We start from the raw sequence: 11,646 nt of genomic DNA on the forward strand, positions 1-11,646 counted from the left end.
CATAATTCCCCTTCATGCAAAGAACTGCAGTTCTTGTCACACCCGTTGGCAAAGGTTCTATTGTTGATCTTGTACACCAGAGCCTGAGCCCCACACTCCATGGCCTTGGTGTGGTGGAAGGGAACGTTAAGGAAGATCCTGACAGGGGTAGACGGGGAGAAGTCGACTCGCTGTCAATGCAAATTTTCCCCGGCTAATGGCAACAGGCTCATCCCCTATTACATAGGAGTTAAACATACTTAGTTAACGTTAGTTACTTGGTATGTAACGTCTTAAACCTAAATAAAGATTCTATCTATCTATCAATCAAGTTAGCGAAGAGTGGGTGTTTATACCATACATCTCTACGTATACATACCCTGCCCCTTCAGGTTTACTGTAGATGTAATGCTTTGTGATTATGTTATAGGTATTAAAATCAGTACAGTAGATATAAAAGGTCTACATGTTGGGGATAATCTCGAGAATCAATGATTGCATTTGCATTCGGTAGTTCCTATTAAAAAGGTCTGTGTAAATTCCTAACAGCTCTTCATTATATCTCAGGAAAATAGATAAAAATGTCTTGGTGCCGCTTCACACGAGTTAACAGGCGTCATGCAGACTCGTGTAATTTAGTGCTGAGGACATTATATTCTACATTTGAGATCTTCTCCTTCTATCGTGTGGGTTGTAAGGTGGATTACCAACCTCATCAACCCTGGTGTCAGTAAGTAATAACCGGGACCAACGGCTTAACGTGCCTTCCGAAGCACAACGCTCAACCACTGGACCACGGAGGCCGACATTGTATGTATTATTATTATAAGATATTGAATGTAGCAGTTACCAAATTTGATAAAGTTATCTCGTATTTTCAATTATTGTTATTGCAACAAAACTTACTTTAGATAACTGAGATGCACTTTCGGGTTCATAGCTTTTGACTTTTAAATTTATATCTGGCTTATCTTAAGACGGGCATAACAAATAAGTTTGTAATGACCTAAGGCTCCGCAAACATCATCATCACTAATTTAAGCGTCACGCTCTTGTCGGTGTAGCATTCTCCATCCTTGTCTATCAAAGGCCAATTCCATCACCTCCTTATAAGACACGACGTTTGCCTTCTCTTTGATCTGTTCCATGTAAACTCTTCTTGGTCTTCCCCTTCCTCTCTTTTCGTGTAGCTATCCTTCTATGATGTTTTTAATAACTTCGTCGTGTCTTATTAAGTCTCCAATCATCTTCTGCCTCAATAACTCTCAATATTTGCATCTTTCCCCTTATTCTTACTAGCACTTCAAAACATACAAAATAAAAGAATTAAATAAATACACGTGGGTTGTGAGGTGGATTGGAGTGGAGGTAGGTACCTCATCAACCCTGGTCTCAGGGTTATTAGTGAGCCGCCAAAAGCCCCTGACATGACTCATGTAATGACTTACTAAGCAACTGCTTACTTGCTTTGTACTAAGATAGGCAAGTAGTAACCGGGACCAACTGCTTATCTTAGTTTAGGACAATCGGGTGACCAGCCTACAATGTCCTAACAAAACCAGGGGTCACAAAGTGAAAGGTCCAATCCCGGTCACATATATAATAACAAAAATCACGTTGTGTGTGATCCCTGGTTTGGTTCGGACATCGCAGGCTGATCACCTGATTGTCCGAAGACATCACTTCGAAGGCCACGTGTCCCGGCTACTATGTATTTACTTCAGTGTGTCACATCAGGGGTCTATTTTGGCGGCTCAACAATAATCCTGACACCGAGGTTGGTAAGGTCGGTCGCTGACCTCACTCAACCCACACGAGAGAGAAGAACCTACACGTGTCTTACGTTATATAAACATCCTTATTAACAATAATAACATAATTAAGCTGTCGACTATAATTTAACCTCTTGCGGCAGACATTACAAGACACAATAGTTAAACAATAACCCGTTGGTCCCTTACTGATGCAAGTTAGTAGTCGTTACATGAGCCTTTCAGGGGCCTTTGGCGGTTCAATAGTAACCCTGACACCAGGGTTGATGAGGTTGGTATTCCACCTCACAACCCACACGATATAATAAGTTAAACAATATAATTATTATTATTATTTGTATGTCGTTTCCATATCTCGGGCCTACGGAGTCCCGGACTTTTGGAAGGCGTGCGTGGGGCCGAAGCCAACAAGTAGATGCCCCTTAAGATAGTTTAATCTAAATGTGGTGTGACACCAACCGGCGATTATCCCTGTACGCACTATGGGAGTGCACCCAAAGACGATCCCCGGTTCGTGTAGGACTATTGCAGATTATGGGAACAAAGGGAACTGGGCCATTGGGTTGGGGGTTAGTGGTTATTATTATTATTATTATTTGTTTGTCGTTTTCCATTACTCGGGCCTATGGAGTCCCGGACTTATGGAAGGCGTGTGTGGGGCCGAAGCCAACACATAGAAGCAAGCGTACTACCAACTGGGCTGCCACGGCTCAATACCTACTTAGGTAATCGTTTAAAAAACGTACGCGTGTACCTAAGTTTATTCTAAGTTCAAACGTTAAACAAATAAGTATCTGACACGTCTACATACTAAACAGAAGTGAAGTGTTCCATTTAAATATATTTTGCCGAAATGTAAGTACTTACCTGTTATTTATTTGCATAGATATACAAAAAATAATGACGTCTTTAACACTTTTTAGCGACTTCTATACAGGGGAGCGAAAATAATATAAATGTTAGGACACCGACCATGAATCCCTTCCAAAAACTCCTTTGGTTCGCGCCAAAAACTCCCGCCACCCCAAGCCAGGAAAAAGGAAAAAAAAGTGGACTCGACTACCGCCGTCGCGCGTTTCTATACAAGAAATTTCTAAAATAACATAAAAGTGTATTAATTCAAGTTGTGCTGTTTAAACTTAATCTGAAAGTGCACTAGCAGTCTCCAGAGCACCCCGGGGTCAGAAGAAAGCAAATTCAACAATCCTGTAAGTACCTTTCCTTTGGTCGGTGTTTTGTATGGGCAAGTCTACTTTTCAGATTCAAAAATATCACTAATCTCAGTTATCCAACATTTATGGTCCTTCGAGCCGGATTCAGTATATCAAAATAGGTATTAACAGACTATTTCATATATAATTTATGTTATTTTATTCAAAATATTAAATTTACAACATCACATTTCATTGTGCAAGTATTTGTTCAATAGTTCTATTTGTCACAGTGTAATATCATATTTAATATATTTTTTATACGTAGTCAAATACTTAGAATCTATTTCTACAGTGTAAATTACTTTTTGTTCGGTTTTACATAAACAGGCAGTTGTAGGGACGCGTTGTTCTCGAAGTTTCTAGTACATTTTTCTTCAGTTCAAAATGGCGAAAGAAACACCTACAACTCCATTTTTGACCGATCTTGATATCAAAATAAATACGTTAATAAATAGAAAAGAACGTTATTTTAGGCGTGTTCAACAGATGTACGATTTATCTAAAATTGTCGAAAGTGATTCCACGTTAGTTAACAAATTGTTGGTGCGGGTCAGTGAACTCGAATCTTCTCGCGAATCATTCGAACGAATTGTTGATGATATTTCTGCGCTGGAACTAAAGCGTAACCCGGCGTATATAATTAACGACCAGGAAATAAAGGCTTTCGATGACTTGTATTACGAAGTTAAACGTATTTTTCATCAATACGAAACTGTTTCGAATACGTCAAAAAGTGGCGGTGAATTCAAATATGAGCGAAGCGGCGGCTCTCAGCCTCGCTTACCTAAAATTGAACTTGTTCATTTTGACGGAAGGTTAGAGAATTGGATTACATTTCGCGATACATTTATGAGTTTGATTCATACAAATAATTCGATAGGTAATGTCGAGAAGTTCCATTATTTACTTTCCGTAGTAACCGGGCCAGCACTTCAAATAGTGAAAAGTTTGCCAGTATCGAGTGACAATTATAATATTGTCTGGTCATCCCTGTCGGACAGGTATGAGAATAAGCGTGCTATAGCTACCCGCTATTTGGATAAATTGTTTGCGTTCAAACCGTTGCCGAACGAATCTGTTAGCGGATTGAATTCCTTTTTAGAGACATTTCAAGAATGCGTTCAAGCGTTAGAATTATTAAAAATCGATGATTTAGCGGGATTTATTCTTTGTTATATCGGTTTACGTAACCTGGACCCGGTTTCTAGACGAGAATTTGAACAAAAAATCGGTATAAAGGAAATACCTATTTTTAAAACATTAAGCGAATTTGTATCGAATCAGGCGCGTATGTTGGAAATGTCTAATCCTCCTGTTTCAAAGCCCGTTTCAAATAAACCCATTCTAAATGCGGTTCAAAACAAAACTAATAATAATAGTAAACCTATTACAAAAAATGTCAATTCAAAAACCTGTTTGGCGAGCAATGCGGGCCCTGATAATTCTAAGAAGGCATGTTTGTATTGCAATAAGCCATTTCATTCGATTTATAAATGTTACGAATACATTGCGCTGTCTCCTAAGCAGCGAATTGAAAAAATAAAAGATTTGCGTTTATGCGAAAATTGTTTGCGTCAAGGTCACACATCTAATGAGTGCCCATCGAAGATAACATGTACGGTGTGCAAAAACAAACATCATCACACGTTGCATTTAGATTCCAATGTAACTTTGATAAGCACGGGCTCTGATGACAGTTGTGATAACGACTTTAATAACGATCAACAGAATCGGGTCTCCTTGGCATCGTCATGCTCGTCTGGGTCGACAGTTATGCTGGGTACTGCGGTTGTACACGTTACGGATGTTTCAGGCAAATATCAACCCGTGCGCGTAGTGATCGACAGTGGTTCTCAAACCAGTTTTATCACAAATGATTGTGCACAGCGATTAGGGCTTCCACGTCAGAAGTGTAACACTCAATTGTCGGGCCTAGGCGGAACAGTAGTTCGCGATCACGGTATGGTGTCCTGCACTTTAAAGCCGACCATGTCTAATGACCCTGTTTTTAATATAAAAGCTGTGATCGTTCCGAAAATATCTGGCGATATGCCATCTGTCACTTTGTCACAGGATTTAATCAACGAATATAAACATTTGGTGTTGGCTGACCCTACTTTCTATCGCTCGAGTCGCATTGACATGTTGCTTGCCAGTGACGTGTTTCCATTCATTTATGATGGTGGCAAGTATCATCCGTCACGTCAAGGGATACCGCTCGCGTTAAGTAGCATTTTCGGGTATGTCATTACAGGCCAGCTGTCAGTGAATACCGGTGCTGACGGTGTGTCGACTTGTATGTTCACTAGTAGCACAGTTAAGGTGGACGATTTAATTAAATCTTTCTGGGAAACCGAAAGTTTATCCTGTGACGTACCTAAAAATCCAGATGACGTCATCGCTGAACAGATGTTTGTCAGTGACCATAAGCGTGATAATACCGGTCGATACATTGTGAGCTACCCATTCAAACCTGACGCGAAACTGGGCGATTCTAAACAAATTGCATTAAAACGATATCAAAATTTGGAACGCAAATTATCTCGTTTACCCGATCTAAGGGGCGAATATAAAACGTTCATGGACGACTACGCGTCGCTCGGTCATATGGTCTGTGTCGGTGACGTATCGGAAGTGGAATCGGCGTATGTCATTCCCCACCACTGCGTTCATAAGCCTGATAGTAGTACGACAAAACTTCGCGTAGTTTTCGATGCTTCGTGTCAAACTACAAATAATCAATCTTTAAATTCCGTTTTATATACGGGGCCCAAACTGCAAGCTGATCTTGTGGAATTATTAATACGTTTCCGTTTACGTAACGTTTGTTTATGCGGTGACATATCAAAAATGTATCGTAATATATTAATTGACAAATCACAACGTCAATTTCAACACATATTGTGGCGAGATTCGCCCAACGAGCCTATAAAGATGTACGAGTTGTGCACAGTCACTTACGGGGTAGTCAGCAGCCCGTTTTTAGCCATTCGCACGTTACAGCAGTTAGCCGCGGATGAAGGCGATCGTTTCCCTGATGCCGCCCGTGCTCTGCGTGAAGGTTTTTACGTTGATGACTTGCTTTGGTCAGTGGATAGTGTAGACGACGCGCTGACACTTCAACATCAGTTGGTAGAATTGCTAAAGCTTGGCGGTTTCGAATTGCGCAAGTGGTCGAGTAATAGTGCTCAAGTTTTAAATAAATTGCCTAGTGATCAACTCGAACCACCTGTTCAGTTCGATGACGGCAAAACTATGGCTATCAAGATTCTCGGCCTGCACTGGCTACCTGAAGAAGACGCTTTCTCCTTCCGTACCACACAGATGGAAAGTAACGTGACGAAGCGCTCCGTGTTGTCGGAAATAGCTAAGTTATTTGACCCTTTGGGGTTCGTTGCGCCTTGTACTTTTCTCGCTAAAACTTTTATGCAAAAGTTATGGTGCGCCAATTTAGGTTGGGATGACGCGCTGCCTAATGCGCTTCTCAATGAATGGCGTTTGTTTTCATTTCAAATACCTTTATTATCGAAACTAAAACATGACCGACATGTTTTTGTGAAAAATCACATTACAGCTCAAATTGTGGGTTTTTGTGACGCGTCGACGAATGGTTTCGCTGCCGTCGTGTATATTCGCAGTCAGGACGGGCATGGCAATGTCAAGGTTAGCCTACTGTTATCAAAATCTAAGGTTGCGCCCTTAAAAACAGTATCGATTCCGCGTCTTGAATTAATGGCCGCTCATTTGTTATCGAAAACCCTACAATATGTCGTATCGATATTAGCCAAGGAAGTACTGATCAGCGAAGTACTGGCTTTCACCGACAGCTCAGTGGCGTTGACGTGGATCAATACACCTGCATTCAAATTAAAAACTTTTGTTGCGAATCGTGTGGCTAAGATTACTGAATGTTCAGCCGGTGTTCAATGGTATCACGTCAACGGCACTGACAATCCTGCCGATGTATGTTCGCGCGGCGCCACGCCGGCCCAGTTGCTGCACATCGCTGATCAGTGGTTCCGCGGCCCACAGTGGTTGTACGATCCACAACATATGTGGCCAGTGAGGTCTCTAACTGAGTTCAAAGGAGAACCCCTGGAACTAAAACCTGTAAAGGAAAGTACGTCATTACTCACTGAAGGTGTCTCTCTAAAAAATAACTTTGATAATATAATAAATAAATATTCGAATTTTAACAAACTGCAGCGCATAGTCGCCTGGTGTTTCAGATTCTTACACAATTCCAGGGTTTCTCGGCCTGATAGAATCAGGGGCGCATTGCTCACCGCAGAGTTAAATAAAGCTCACGATAAACTTATTCAAATAGTTCAATCCGAACATTTTGGTGATGACATTGAGTCATTAAAACGAGGTAATCGATGCTCTCAAAGCCTACGTAAACTCGACCCGTTCATTGATAGCCGTGGTCTTCTCATGGTGGGGGGTAGGCTTTCACACGCAAACTTACCATTTACTCAACGTCACCCTTTAATTTTACCGAAAAAATGTCATTTTACGAACATTTTAATTGATTATTATCATAAAGTTTATTTACATGTCGGACCTAGGACTTTACAAAACATATTAGTTCAAAAATATTGGATTATAGCCGCTCGCTGTGTTATACGGTCTCGCCTTTCCAAATGCGTTACATGTTTCAGAAATAGGCCCACTGTAAATCAACCTAAAATGGGCTCTTTGCCTAAGTGCCGCTTACAGGACGTTTACCCGTTTCACACGGTCGGTGTCGATATTGGAGGTCCATTTTATACAAAAGAAACAAATAGACGCAATGCCAGAATCTCAAAGTCTTACTTATGTCTATTTGTTTGTTATTCGACTCGTGCGGTTCACCTTGAGGTCCTTTCGGCGTTGACTACTGAATGCTTCCTAGCTTCATTCGATCGGTTTACGGCTAGGCGTGGTCTTCCACACACCATGTATTCGGATAACGGTAAAAACTTTGTCGCGGCCGGTAAACACTTAAACGAAGTCGTTCAATTTTATAATGCAAGTCAACGGCAGCTTATTGACGGTTTTACAGTCAGAAAAGTGACATGGAAATATAACCCCCCGACAGGTAGTCATTTTGGGGGCATTTTTGAAGCCGGAATAAAATCGGCAAAGTACCACTTGAAGCGCGTAGTAGGTACTCGTGCTTTATCTTTCGAAGAGTTGGGTACTCTTTTTGCTAACATAGAAGCGATTTTAAATTCGCGCCCTTTGTGTAGTTTGTCTAATGACCCGAGTGAATTCGACGTCCTTACGCCAGGACACTTTTTAGTCGGTCGTCAATTGGTATCGGCTCCCAATTACGATCTTTCAGATATACCGTTGAATCGTTTAACACGATGGCAATGCATTACGCAGGCCGCTCTGCACTTCTGGCGCCGGTGGAAGTCGGAATACTTGCACACATTGCAACAAAGGCAGAAGTGGTTTGTTGATACACCTAACTTAAACGTAAACGATTTGGTCTTAATTCATAACGATAACGTACCGTGTCAACAATGGAGTTTGGGTCGTGTAGAACAGATTCACCCTGGACGTGATGGTAGAGTTCGCGTTGTTACATTACGTACACAAAATTCACGGTTACAACGGCCTGTTTCCAAATTGAGTCCTCTCCCAAAAGAGCAGGACCAATAACTTTGTTATTTATTTCTATCATAATAATATCATTCATACACTTAATTATTTATTATACAGTCCATTAGCTTATCTTATTATAAAAATATATAACTTAGTTTTCTTTGTCAACAATAAAGTACATTATAAGTAGTATATTTAATAATTCTACTCTTGTGATGTTATTACCTATTTTGAAATCACTGTTGATTTCGGTGGGGGGTAAATGTTAGGACACCGACCATGAATCCCTTCCAAAAACTCCTTTGGTTCGCGCCAAAAACTCCCGCCACCCCAAGCCAGGAAAAAGGAAAAAAAAGTGGACTCGACTACCGCCGTCGCGCGTTTCTATACAAGAAATTTCTAAAATAACATAAAAGTGTATTAATTCAAGTTGTGCTGTTTAAACTTAATCTGAAAGTGCACTAGCAGTCTCCAGAGCACCCCGGGGTCAGAAGAAAGCAAATTCAACAATCCTGTAAGTACCTTTCCTTTGGTCGGTGTTTTGTATGGGCAAGTCTACTTTTCAGATTCAAAAATATCACTAATCTCAGTTATCCAACAATATCTAAGTGAGACTGGTAAGTGACGACCAGGGCCGTCTTTAAACTATTTGAGGCCCTGGGCACATTAGGATCGTGGGGCCCCTATGACCTAAAGAAAACACTATTTCGTTATAATAGATAAAGAAAGTAGACAAGCTCGGTTCTAAATTTATTTCTATTTAGTTATTAACTATAAAAAATCAGGAAAAATAAAAAATAATCTACAAAAGTAACTCGCTTAGCAAATAAATTCTATGTTGATTGCAAAGGTACCCTTCTAGATTAAATTTAAGATGAGCAAAATCGTTAATCACTTTTTCAAAATCTATGGTACTTCTTAATTCATTTTTTATTCGTTAGTATAGTATTATAGTATCTGTGGTATTACGTTTGACGTTCGATTACGATTATACGATTTGGTAATCTGGCAGGAACTAGGGGGCCCCATTCGAACGCGGGGTCCTGGGCACGTGCCCATAGTGCCCAGTGGGAAAGAGGGGCCTGGTGACGACGTGGTTTAGGGTGGATCGCACCTAGCAAATGCCTATCCACTGTAGCCTTGAAGGCTCTCAGATTACAACGAGTTGGAAATACTGATTAGATTGATTAGAGTTGGACGGCGGTAGACAATTCCAGTTCTTTGCTTACTAAAAAAAGATTTAAAGATTTTACTTACTTACTTACTTTTGCTGATCGCAATAAATAGGAGCTCGGTGGCGCAGCGGTAAACGCGCTCGGTCTGCGATTGTTGAAGTAAAGCAACTTTCGCAAAGGCCGGTCATTGGATGGGTGACCACAAAAAAAAAGTTTTCATCTCGAGCTCCTCCGTGCTTCGGAAGGCACGTTAAGACGTTGGTCCCGGCTGCATTAGCAGTCGTTAATAACCATCAATCCGCACTGGGCCCGCGTGATGGTTTAAGGCCCGATCTCCCTATACATCCATAGGGAAGCAGTGAGAACGCTAATGGGCTGATGATGATGATTGGCCGATGTAAATTTTTTATACGGTTGTTTTAGATTTCTGCTTAAAATTGACGTGTATTCCATAAATTTTATGCCTGTCGATTACCCGTCCCTTTCTTTTTCAACGGATGAGAAAATGACAGGTATAACTTAAAATAAAATTAGGTGGCGTCTGCAGGAATTAGCATCAATGTGATCCAAATATCAAGCAACAATTATTTTTAAGTGTGCTTCTGCGATTACATTGTATTTTGGTATAATTACTTTACTGCTGAGCACGAGAACCGGAGAGGAAATATGATTGGCCACCTGATACGACACGATTCATTTATAACAAACATTATAGAAGGAAAAATTGAAGGGAAGAGAGGAAGGGGTAGACCTAGGATAATATTTATGAAACAAATAAAAGAGAAGGTGCAGGTCGTGTCGTATCGGGAGGTGAAGGTTTTGGCGGGAAGAAGAGAGGAATGGCGGTTACTCCACCGACAAGAGCGCAGCTCTTAAATAGAGAGAGACGTGGTAATCATTTGTAATCCAAACATGAATTAAAAAACAAATTCTAAAATCATTGGTTCAGGCCCAAGGGATTCGAACCTGCGACCTCATAATGAGAGTCAAAGCGTTCTTCCAACTGAACTACCACGGCTACCATTTGCATTTGTTTGTATTTGCATTTGAAATTTTTATTTCATATATTAATACGAGTAATTCGAGCAACCTGTAGGTAAAGTTTACCTGTAATTACGTATGAGTTCAAGTTGAATGAATTTGTTCAAGTCAACGATTTATTAGTTAAGGAGAAGCTATTATTCAGCTATGTTAACTGAATGTTTATGTTTCATCATCATCATCAGCCCATTAGCGTCCCCACTGCTGGGGCACGGGCCTTCCCTATGGATGGGTAGGGCGATCGGGCCTTAAACCATCACGCGGGCTCAGTGCGGGTTGATGGTTATTAACGACTGCTAATGCAGCCGGGACCAACGGCTTAACGTGCCTTCCGAAGCACGGAGGAGCTCGAGATGAAAACTTTTTTTTTGTGGTCACTCATCCTATGACCGGCCTTTGCGAAAGTTGCTTAACTTCAACAATCGCAGACCGAGCGCGTTTACCGCTGCGCCACCGAGCTCCTCAAATTCAAACTCACAAAGTTGTATTCAATGATTTACAGCCTAAGCCGAGATTCGAACCCTTTTTTCTTTTGACGTGATTTCTGTATATTTGTCGCAGATGGCATTAACTACTTGGCCGGACAAATGGGGAGCGGTGAGGGCTGGGATCAGGGTCATTGTTTATATTTTTTAAGATTGGGTAAAATTTTTGGTTCACCGCATTTATCTTTGATATTAACTGGATCCGGTTTCGCCTGGTAGGTACAGTTTTTATCTTAAGTCTTAGAGATACGCAGATCATAACAATAAATATGTACGGCTAGCAAATTCCTTCAGTGACTCGGCATAGAGCGAACTTCTTTATAGCGCCTACTATGTCTTGATTGTAGGTATCATAACTGAAAGTTGAAGGTTGGTGGTAGAGCTGGCA

The sequence above is a fragment of the Pectinophora gossypiella genome, chromosome 10 (assembly GCF_024362695.1).
Source record: "Pectinophora gossypiella chromosome 10, ilPecGoss1.1, whole genome shotgun sequence".
NCBI lineage: Eukaryota > Metazoa > Arthropoda > Insecta > Lepidoptera > Gelechiidae > Pectinophora > Pectinophora gossypiella.